This window comes from Bos grunniens, chromosome 3 (genome assembly GCF_055505025.1).
Source record: "Bos grunniens cultivar Pamir isolate PY7600 chromosome 3, Bosgru_T2T1.0, whole genome shotgun sequence".
In the NCBI taxonomy this organism is placed as follows: Eukaryota; Metazoa; Chordata; class Mammalia; order Artiodactyla; family Bovidae; genus Bos; species Bos grunniens.
This window is the reverse complement of record NC_141167.1, coordinates 53511072-53523081: the sequence shown is the minus strand read 5'-3', so window position 1 is coordinate 53523081 and position 12010 is coordinate 53511072.

Here is a 12010-nt window from a genome sequence, read left to right as displayed (position 1 = left end):
GCAATCTATCACACTCTCCTTCCTTTGTTCCTTCTGTATAGAAATTTCCCAATTCTTCTCTCCTCATCAATCACCACAAATATGGTTCATTTCAGGGACTCAATCTTTCTTGAAGCCTTTCCAGCTACACAGTCCATTTCTATTCCCTTCTGGCTATGGCAAATAATTTAAATCATAATTATATATTATCTTTTATAGTTTTTTATGTTGAATTATTTTGTTCGAAGTGAATATTGCTAGTTCTACTTTGTTCTCGCTGGTGTTTGCCTGATAGAGCTTTGTTCTTCTCTTTATTTTCAATGTTTCTATGTAATTTTATTTGAGGTATGTCTCTTGTAAATAGCACCTACCAGAGTTTTGTTATCTCACCTAATCTCAGGATCTTTTAATGGACTATTTTTAATGCATTTGAATTCATTATAATTCTTTTTTATGTTTATCTGGATTGCTTTTCTTTATTCTCTTTGCTTTTTTCCTCAGGAGTTTTGAAGTCATGCATCTTATCTCTTTCCTTACAGGGGTTAACTTTATATTTTCTTACATGCATTTAATCTCTATACCTTCTAAGTCTACCCAAGACATTTAGCATTCTTTACAACTCCCCTGGCTTCTCCCATGCCTTATGGAAAAAACTTGGGATTTAGTTCTACAGAGCTATTTGTCCCCATTGGTCTTGCATTATCTTTGGAAACCAATACTTTAAATTTATCTTAAGTTTCACCATACACTTATATGCAACATTAAGGAAAACCGACAAATGAAGACAAAAAATTGTATACATAGTTATACTACTCAAATTTCAAATTCCTATGTTAGGCAAATTAGCTGTTGTAATATATTTTTTCTTTCATGCTTAACACTAATTTTATCAAGGTATGGTTCACAATAAAAATCACCAATTTTAAGTATAATACAATACATTAAAAAATATTGATGTATAGTTGATTTACAAAATTATATTATTTTCAGGTGTACAGCATAGGGATTTAGTATTTTTGCAGGCTATATTTCATTATAAGTTATTACAAAATAATGGCTGTAATTTCCTGTGCTATCCAATATATCCTTGTTGCTTATTATTTTGTATCTGCTAATTCCATACCCCTAATTTGCAATGCAATAAGTTTTGACAAATATAAATGGTTGTATAACCACAAACAAAATCAAGATATAGGCATATCTACCTCATAGATATTATGGGTTGGTTCCAGACCACCACAATAAAGTGAATATTGCAATAAAGGAAATCACACAATTTTTTGGTTTCCCCCCAAAATGAAAAGTTATGTTTACACTATTGTTGTTGTTTCTGTTTCTGTCCGACTCTTTGTGACCCCGTGGACTTCAGTATGCTAGGCTCCCCTGTCCTCCGCTATCTCCCAGAGTTTGCTCAAATTCATGTCCGTTGAGTCAGTGATACTATCTAATCATCTCATCCTCTGCTGCCACCCTCTTCTCCTTTTGGCTTCACTCTTTCCCAGCATCAGGGTCTTTTCCAATGAGTTGACTCTTTGTATCAGGTGGCCAAAGTATTGGAGCTTTAGCTTCAGCATCAGACCTTACAATAAATATTCAGGTTTAATTTTCTTTAGGATTGACTGGTTTGATCTCCTTGCAGTCCAAGGGACTCTCAAGAGTCTTCTTCAGCACTACAATTTGAAAACACTTATACTATAGTCTACTAAGTACATAATAGCCTTATGTCTAAAAATACAATGTACAGAAAAACAAAAAGCAACAAAAAACAAAACAATGAATATATCTTAATTTAAAAATCCTTTTTTGTTTGCTAAAAAATGCTAACTGTTATCAGAGCCTTCAGTGAAATGTAATCTTTTGAGGGTGGAGGATCTTCTTTCCATGTTGATGTTTGTTGACTGAACAGGATGGTGATTGCTGAAGACTAGGTGGCTGTGGCAATCTCTTAAAATAAGACAATGAAGTTTGCTGCATTGATTGACAGTCCCTCTCATGAATGATTTCCTTGTAGTATGAGATAGTTTGATAGTATTTTACCCATGGTATAACCTTTTTCAAAATTGGAGTCTAGTCTCTCAAATCCTGCTGCTGCTTTATCAACTAATTTTGTATTAATCTAAAACCTTTATTCGGAAAAGGCAATGGCACCCCACTCCAGTACTCTTGCTTGGAAAATTCCATGGATAGAGGAGCCTGGTAGGCTGCAGTCCTTGGGGTCGCTAAGAGTTGGACATGACTGAGCGACTTCACTTTCACTTTTCACTTTCATGCATTGGAGGAGGAAATGGCAACCCACTCCAGTGTTCTTGCCTGGAGAATCCCAGGGACGGGGGAGCCTTGTGGCTGCCGTCTATGGGGTCTCACAGAGTCGGACACAACTGAAGCAACTTAGCAGCAGCAGCAGCAAATCCTTTGTTATCATTTCAGCAATCTTCAGTGTATCTTAACCAGGAGCAGATTTCATCTCAAGAAACTGCCTTCTTTCTTCATCCAGAAACTCCAATACTTTGGCCACCTGATGAGAAGAACTGACTTATTGGAAAAGACCTTGATGCTGGGAAAGATTGAAGGCAGGAGGAGAAGGGGCAGGCAGAGGATAAGATGGTTGGATGGTATCACCGACTCAACGGACATGAGTTTGAGTAAACTCCAGGAGTTGGTGATGGACAGTGAGGCCTGGCGTGCTACAGTCCATGGGATCGCAAAGAGTTAGACACTACTGAGTGACTGAACTGAATTGAAGAAATATCTCCTCATCTGTTAAGATTTTGTCATGACATTGCAGAGATCCAGGTATGTCTTCAGGCTCCACTTCTAATTCCAATTCTCTTGCTATTTCTACCTTATGTTCAATTACTCCCTCGACTTGAAGTCTTGAACCCTTCAAAGTCATCCATGAGGGTTGGAATCAATTTCTTCCAAATTCCTATGTATGTTGGTATTGTGATTTCTTCCCATGAATTCCAGTGTAATGATGAATTCTTTCCAGAGGTTTTCAATTTACTTTGCCTAGACCCATCAGAGGACTCCCTGTCCATGGCAGCTATAGCTTTACCAAGCATGTTTCACAAATAGCAAGACTTGAAAGTAGAAATTACTCCCTGATCCATAGGCTGTAGAATGGATGTATTAGCAGACATATAAGTGGCTCAAATGGTAACAAATCTGCTTGCAATGCAGGAGACCCAGGTTTGATCCCTGGGTCAGGAAGATCCCCTGGAGAAAAGAATGGCTATCCACTCTAGTATTTTTACCCGGACAAGAATTCCATAGAAAAAGGAGCCTGGCAGGCTACAGTCCATGGGGTCACAAAGAGTCAGGCACAATCAGGAGACTAATACACACACTCAAACAACATTAATATGGTTGTACCTCTCTACTGAAGCTCTTGGATGACCAAGGGCTTTGTCAGTGAGCAGTATTTTGAAAGAATTCTTTTTTTCTGAGCAGTGATTTTCAGCAATGGACTTAAAATATTCAGTGAACCATGCTGTAAACTAATGTGCTGTTATCCAGGCATTGTTTTTCTATTTATAGAGCACAGGCAGAGTACAGTTAGCATGATTCTTAAGAGACCTAAAATTTGGGGAAATGGTAAATGAGCTTTGGATTTAACTTAAAGTCACCAGCTGTGTTAGCTCCTAACAAGAGAGTCATTTTGACAAAGGCATTTGTCAAAGGCATCTGCTTTCAAAATAAGACTGTTTTGTTAAAAACAGTTTAAAAAGTTGTTGTTTAATGCAGTCAACTTTATTAATTATTTTAGCTAGATCTGGATAACTTACTTTAGCTTCAATATCAGCATTCTCTACTTCACCTTGCATGTCTATATGACGAAGATGGCTTCTTAAACCTCATAAACCAAGCTCTGCAAGCTTCAAACCTTTCTTCTTTGGCTTCATCACCTCTCTCAGCCTTAATAGAATTGAAGAGGGTTGAGGCTTTGTGCTGTAATAGGCTTTGGCTTAAGGAAATGTTATATCTGGTTTGTTCTTCATCCAGACCAATAAAACTTTCTCCATATTAACAATAATGCTGTTTCACTTGCTTGTCATTTGTTTGTTCATTGGAGAAACACTTTTAATTTCCTTCAAGAACTTTTTCTTTACATTCACATCTTAACTAGCTGTTTGGTGCAAGAGGCCTAGCTTTCAGCCTGTCTCAGCTTTCAATATGCCTTCCTCACTAAGCCTAATCATTTACAGTTTTTGATTTAAAATAAGAGACATGTGATTATTCTTTTTACTGCAACATATCGAGGCTATTCAAAGATTATTAATTGATCTAATTTCCATATTGTTGTGTCTCAGGGAATAGGGAGGCCCAAAGAGAGGGAGATAGATAAGGAGAGAGTCTGTCAGTGGAGCCATCAGAACACACACATATATTGATTAAGTTCACTGTCTTATACAGGCACGGTCCATGGAACCCCAAAACAATTAAAATAGTAACGTCAGTGATCACTGATCAAAGATCACCATAACAAATATAGTAATACTGAAAAAATTTGAAATATTGTGAGAATTACCAAAATGTGCTACAGAGACACAAAGTGAGCAAATGCTATTAGGAAAATGGTACCAATAGATTTGCTTAGTACAAATAGGATTACCACAAACCTTCAATTTTTTTTTTCTATAGCATTTAATTTATTAAATTTTTAAAATTAAAAAAAATTAAATTTTGTTGAAATATAGTTGATTTACAATGTTGTGTTAGTTTTGAGTTAAAAACATAGTATCTGCCAAGTGCCATGAAAGTGCAATAAAATACAGTAAGCCTGTAGAGAATATTTCCATCACCCTAAAAGTTTCCTATGGAATGCTTTGCAGTCAATTATCCCCATTCATCCATCATCTCTCTATGATAGCTTTATCAGAACGAAGTGACTGGGAATTCCCTGGCAGTCCAGTGGTTAGGACTCCGTGCTTCCACTGCAGGGGGCCCAGGCTCATTCCCCAGTTGGAGAACTAAGATCTTGCAACCTGGGCAGCACAACCAACCCCTTTCCCATTCAAAACACACACACACACACACACACACACACAAAGAAAACCACATATGCATGGGTCTAATTCAGGACATACTATTCTGTTCCAATATTACACTACGTTGACTACTGTAGCTGTATATTAAGTCTTGCAATCAGATAATATAAATCCTCCAACTTTAAATCTGTCTCTAGAAGTCTGTTTCTTTAGTTTAATAGTCAACTAGTGGCACGACTGAGTGACTTCACTTTCACTTTTTATTTTCATGCATTGGAGAAGGAAATGGCAACCCACTCCAGTGTTCTTGCCTGGAGAATCCCAGGGACAGAGGAGCCTGGTGGGCTGCTGTCTATGGGGTTGCACAGAGTCAGACACAACTGAAGCAACTTAGCAGCAGCAGCAGCAGTGATTGGATAGAGATTTCCTTGAACTCTTGGAACCAGTAAAGACTGCAGACTGTGCTGAGGTTGTGTGCCTGTCTGGACCTTCCTTCAATACTCAGCCAGTGGCTTACAAATCTAATGCAGGCTTTATTTCCTGCTCTCGCAGAGCCTCAAGGTCAGAAGGAGATGAGACTGTGAGGTCCTCTGCTCTCCTGACACACAGCCCAGAGCATGCACACGGCCTTTGAGATTCCTGGGAATGTGTTGGAGTTTTTCAAAGCCCAAATAGACATCTCATTTTCGAGGTTTTCCTTCCAAGTTTTTTGGTTAGTTTATTGTTTGTTCCAACTGTACCTTAGGCAGCAGCAACTAAAACAGCCTGAAAAGGTTTTCAATAAATGCCTCATGGGAAGCAGCTTTAGCACTGGACCAGACAAAGCCTTTGAGCTTGTCTTCCAGGAAGCCACCAAAGTCAGAGCAAATAATTGCAAGTCTCTCAAATGAAGGCCCTTAGCTCCCTCTGGTATGGGAAATAATGGCTATTATCTTCATGGCTACTGGCTAAGCTGAGAAGCAGGGGATGGGACTAGGGTAACCTAAAATGCCACAGAGTTCTCTGTTCTCACTGAGAATCAGCTGCTTTTGTTGTGTAAGTGATATCCAGACTGTTGTAAGGCCTTTGTTAATTTTCAGAGTTCTGAAAAAGTTGATTCTGTATGTTTTTAACAGTTTTTTTCATTTTCTTTATGGAAAAATGGAATTTGGATCTCCTGACTCCACCATGTTTGCTGATGTCTTTCCTCTTTTTTCCTGATGTCTTTCCTCTTTTTTCTCGCTGAAGAGTTGTATTTTCTTTATTCTTTATATGCCTCATAATTTTTTAGTAGCATTTAGGCACTGTGAGTTTTAGAATATTGGATGCTGGATTTCCTTAAATATTGTTGGGTTTTGTCCTGGGATGTCGTTAAATTACTTGAAATAAGTTTCATTCTTTCAAGATTTATTTTTAAGTTTTGTGAAGGTGGGTCCAAAGCAGTCTTTAACCAAGGGCTAATTAATTAATTACTAATTAACACTCTCCTCTACTCAATGCTTTACATATTTGGTTGGTCTTCTACTCTTCCTGGTTTGAACCCAGACCCTTCCCATCCCTGTGGGAGCTCCAGAGATTGTTCCATCTACAATAAGTCCCCTACATACAAAACTTTAAGTTGTCAACTTTCAAAGATATGAATGTACATCTGATTCCAGCAAGGAACCAGAACCTATGCCATCAGTGTGAGGCATGAGTGAATTGCAGCTTGCCCTTCATCAGCGCCACCATCTGCCACCCCCTCTCCCTCCTCCAGTCAGTAATCTTTCTTGCCTGTTCACTTGATGCCAGCCCTTGTATGTCAGCTGTTGTACTGTACTACTGTATTTTTCCAAGGTACTGTAAAATTAAACACATTTTCTTTATTATTTGTGTTTGCTTTATGTATTATTTGTGTGAGTAGTATTATAAACCTATTACAGTACAGTACTATAGAGCTGACTGTACTAGTTGGGTATCTAGGCTAACTTTGCTGTACTTACAAACAAATTGGATTCATGAATATACTCTGGGAATGGAACTCATTCATATGCAGGCGACTTACTGTATTCCCTTCCAGTGCTTCTCTAGATGTGGAGATTTTTTTTCTCATGCATGTGCCGATTAAACTAAGATGTAAGGGGATCTCTCTGCAGATCTCTAGAGTTGTGTCTTTGTGCTGCTCCCTAATCCCAGGTGTTCTGCCCTTTGACATCACTTGTCACTTGACATCTCGGTAATATGACATAGCTCAGCTCTGCAACTGCTGAGATATCTGGCTTCTCCCTCTGTTGCCTATTATTCACTGAATGAAAACCAAGGTGTCATCATCTCTTTTGACTGATTTTCCAGTATTTTAAAATAGGATTTCTCATCCAGTCCCTGATACTCTGTCATGACCAGAAAAACAAGCAGTCGTTAACACCTAATTAACACAGGTGTAAATAGTTCTTTGTCTTATTGGTCCTTTTATCACCATTTTCCCCTTACATCCCAAGCTCTCCTCCTGCTTGGGTTTTGTTTTGTGCTGCAGAAGTATATTCTGGCAGAAGGAATTATTGGGTGGTGTGCCTTCTGAATCTTTGTGTGTCTAAAACTATATTCTTTCATTTGTTGGCTTGGTGAATAAATCTATGTTCAAAATTGATATAGCTTAAAGACATTTCTCTATCATTTTCCACAATCTAGTGTTTTATATGAGGTTTTGAATACTAATTTGTTTATTGTTCTTTTTTCTCTTTAGAAGCATTTCAAATTTGTTGTTTTTCTTAGAATTCAGAATTGCCTGTGTTCCATGATCCCTGAGTGGGGAAGATCCCCTTGAGGAGGGCGTGGCAACTCACTCCAGTATTCTTGCCTGGAGAATCCCATGGACAGAGGAACCTGGTGGGCTACAGTCCATAGGGTTGCAAAGAGTCAGACACAACTAAATTGACTTAGTACTATGAACCAAAAGCTCAATTGTTTTGATGGTAGGGGGATATAGAAGGATATTTTAAAAACTCTGGCAAACGGAGAAAAACTGGGAATAAATGAAGCTTTCCCCTACAGATTGTTATGAGCTCCTAGTCACCTATGCACTCTCTCTGATGCTTTAAGCCTGCCTTTCATTCCTGTCTTCCTTATTTCTTTGAACTTCCTCATCCAGTCTGCCAATGACTCTTGCCTACTTTTGTAAGATATTCTGGATCCTATAAACAAGGATGTGCTTGTTTAGTTACCAGTCATCTGCTTTATATAGAAACACAGTCTAAAAGTTTTATTCTCCATATAAGAATAAAAGCTCAGAGAATTATCTGCTAAAACTTAGAGATTTTTACAGTTCAGTAAACAAATGTTCCGAAATTAGATATATCAACTTTGTGGCTAAGGTCCAAAAGAAAAATGTTTCAGGTAAAAACTCAAGTTCCAATATCAGAGTGACACATACTTTCTCGTAAATGTTATAGCCTGTGAAAATTAATTTCAGGTTTAAATGTGCACAAAAGAAAGATATTAGAGGTGATAATGTGTTAAAGGGAGCATTGCAATGCTCATTTTCATTTCATGAATTGTTATTAAATTATGTAATGTTACTAAATTGAAGCCAGCCTATGGAAGACCATGGCTGCTGATTAAAAGCAGGAGGAACAGTTTTGCTTTTGTGTGTGTGTTTTTAACCTAATGCATCTGCTTCACAAAATTAAAAAAAAAAAAAGGCTATTCCTTTCCCAGACATTCAACAGAGAAGAGGAAAAGAGATAGGATGTAATCTGGGATGGATGCTTTTGTAAGGATATGGTTTCTGATTCAAGTTTCAATATCCTTGTACTATAGCATATTCAGACAGAGGTTTGATAGGCACTTGGAAGGCTAGAAGAGGTAAGTTATCTTCTCCTGGGATTTTAACATTGTGTACAATGAAGTACCTGTTTAAATACTTTCATCAACAAGATTTGTCCATGTTTCTCTCTATGGCTACAGCACAAACTGTTTTCAGTGCCGAGTATATAACTTTATGGCTGAAATAGGTTTATGAGGGCTGTCTTTTTTTTTTTTTTTTTCCCTCAGCAAGGCTTTATTAGGTCCTCTGCTGCAGCAGGGAGAAAGAGAACAAACCACAGTTTCCCTTGCTTGCCTGCTCTGCAAGGAGGGGGGAGCTTGTACCTTATATGGGGTGAGGGTAGAGGTATGTTCAGGGGTCAGGCTGGAGGTGTGGCTTAGGAGTTTTGCCCACCCCTTAGGTGGCAATGTGTTCAGGGGGCATGTACAGTACCCTGCTTTTGCTCCTGGCATCCTGTTTTGCTCCAGGCTCCTAAAAATGGCAGCTGGGTTTTTTTGGTCTCTTTGTAGCTTTTGGATCCAGAATTTGCCTCAACTGTGCATTCAGCCAGTTGTTTTTAGTCTCATACTGTTTCTTTGTCTTTTGTTCCTCTAGGAGAGGTGTGTCCAGATGCAAGCATTACAGCAGAGTCCCAGATCCCAGCCTGTCTCACTTTCACCGGAGAGACTCTACACCTTTATTCTTAAAGGGTAAGGGGATGAAGGTCTCTTCTTCTGAAACTTCTTCCTGCTGAACAGGGGCCACAGACCTTGACCTACCCTAGAGGTGTAGAAGCAGCTCACTGACTGTTTCAAGGACCTGCAAAGACCTGGGCCACCCTCTTCTGGAACGGGCTGAATTTCTTGAGCCATTGTGAGCTTTACTTCAAACTGTTGGAGCCTAAAAGATGCAAACTTAACCAAAAGGTTAATCAAACAAGGGCTAAAAAGGAGAAAAACAATAGCCATTAAAGGGAAGGAACAAATCCAAGGGTCAGGAAGATCCCCTGTCAAAGGAAATGACAACCCACTCCAGTATTCTTGCCTGGAAATTTTGATGAACAGAGGAGCCTGGTGGGCTATAGTCCATGGGGTTGCAAAGAGTTGGACATGACTGAGTTACTGAGCACAAAAGGAAAGGAACCAGATCAATTTTGACCTCCTTAACTGTTGACCAGACAAGGGAGATAACATTGCCCCTGCCAAAATTATGAACGCACTCTGCTTTGTTCTACCAGAAGGCAATCAAGAGCCAGACAATTGTCAAGAACCACATCAGTCAAGGAAGCAAAAGAAGCCCCAAGTACCATAAAGGCTCTGAATAGGAGCCTGCCCACTTTATCACTTTCAGTTCAGTTCAGTTCAATTGCTCAGTTGTGTCCATCTCTTTGAGACTCCAGGGACTGCAGCATGACAGGCTTCCTTGTCCATCACCAACTCCTGGAGCCTACTCAAACTCATGTCCATCGTGTCAGTGATGCTATCCAATCATCTCATCCTCTGTTATCCCCTTCTCCTCCCACCTTCAATCTTTCCCAGCATCAAGGTCTTTTCCAATGAGTCGGCTTTTTGCATCAGAAGGTCAAAGTATTGGAGTTTCAGCTTCAATATCAGTCCTTCCAATGAACACTCAGAACTGATCTCCTTTAGGATGGACTGGTTGGATCTTGAAGTCCAAGGGACTCTTAAGAGTCTTCTCCAACACCACAGTTCAAAAGCATCAATTCTTCAGCACCCAGCTTTCTTTATAGTTCAACTCTCACATCCATACATGATTACTGGAAAAACCACAGCTTTGACTAGATGGAACTTTGTCAGCAAAGTAATGTCTCTGCTTTTTAATATGCTGTCTAGGTTAGTTATAGCTTTTTTTCCAAGTAGCAAGCATCTTTTAATTTCATGGCTGCAGTCACAATCTGCAGTGATTTTGGAGCCCCCCAGAATAAAGTCAGCCACTGTTTCCATTGTTTCCCCATCTATTTGCCATGAACCTTATCTGTTAATGATGCCTGTCTTTTGAATAGATATCTCAGCTCTTCCCCTGGCTCACAGATGTATTGTTTTTCTGTTGTGACCTGTGAAATTTCTGGAGGTAAAATTTTAGTCTGGACAAATATACCCAGCTAGATATCCATTGCCTGCTTCCCTTGTAGCTCAGATGGTAAAGAATATACCTGCAGTGCAGGAGACTCTGATTCGATCCCTGGGTTGGGAAGATCCCCTGGAGAAGGCAATGGCAACCCACTTGCCTAGAGAATTCCATGAACAGACCATGAGGTCACAAAAAGTTGGACACGACCGCACAACTAACACTTTCTTTCCAAATATCCATGGAAATTTGAAAGCAGTGGGGGTGGTTAAAAGTATTTTATAGGGGCCATTCCTTTTGGAAATGTTTGGTCTTTGGGGGACCCCTCTTTCCAGGGCTTAAGAAGAACTTGGTCCCCGGGATTTATTTATGAAGGAACTACTCTTTCCTTTAGAGTCTCTGGACGAGTTATGAGTCCAGCTATATACTCTGGAAGCAGAAACTATGCCAAAAGAGCTTGGCAGAATAAAACAAGAGAATATGGGAGAACATACACTTATGAGTTAACCTTAGAGAAGAGGGTAAAATTGCCTGTGAATTTCTGGTGTCAATTTTAGTGTCTTCTCTCTATGTTCCCCTAGCAGACATGTGGATTCATTGATGGGGTGTTTTGGATAAGCCCTGGAATGGCTTGTTGAGTTCATCAGAATGACAGTAGATGGGGCTCCCACTGGAATGCAGGAGCTTAGGGCTGGGCTTACTTAATGCATCACTGTTCTAGCCTCTAATTCTTGTGTTTTGGAAATGCAGGTGACAGAAAATAACAATGACAGGACTTTAATTTCAAACAGCTCCTGCCCATGTTGAAAGACTGGTAGGAAATAACTCTTTTGAAAAGAAATGTTTGATTAAAAAAAAAAAATAAAACAGAAACAGGACATGATGAAGGCAGCAGAGATAAGGTAAAGGCCCAAGATTTAGGGAGATATATAGGCATGCTGGGCTTCCCTGGTGACTCAGATGGTAACGAATCTGCTTGCAATGCAGGATACCCAGATTCCATCCCTGGGTCGGGAAGATCCCCTGGTATAGGGAATAGCTACCCACTGCAATATTCTTGCCTGGAGAATTCCATGAACAAGGAGCCTAGTGGGCTACAGTGCATGGGATCGAAAGAGACAGACATGACTGAGCAACTAACACATACTACACACACACACACACACACACACACAAGCAAGCTATCCAGTGTAAT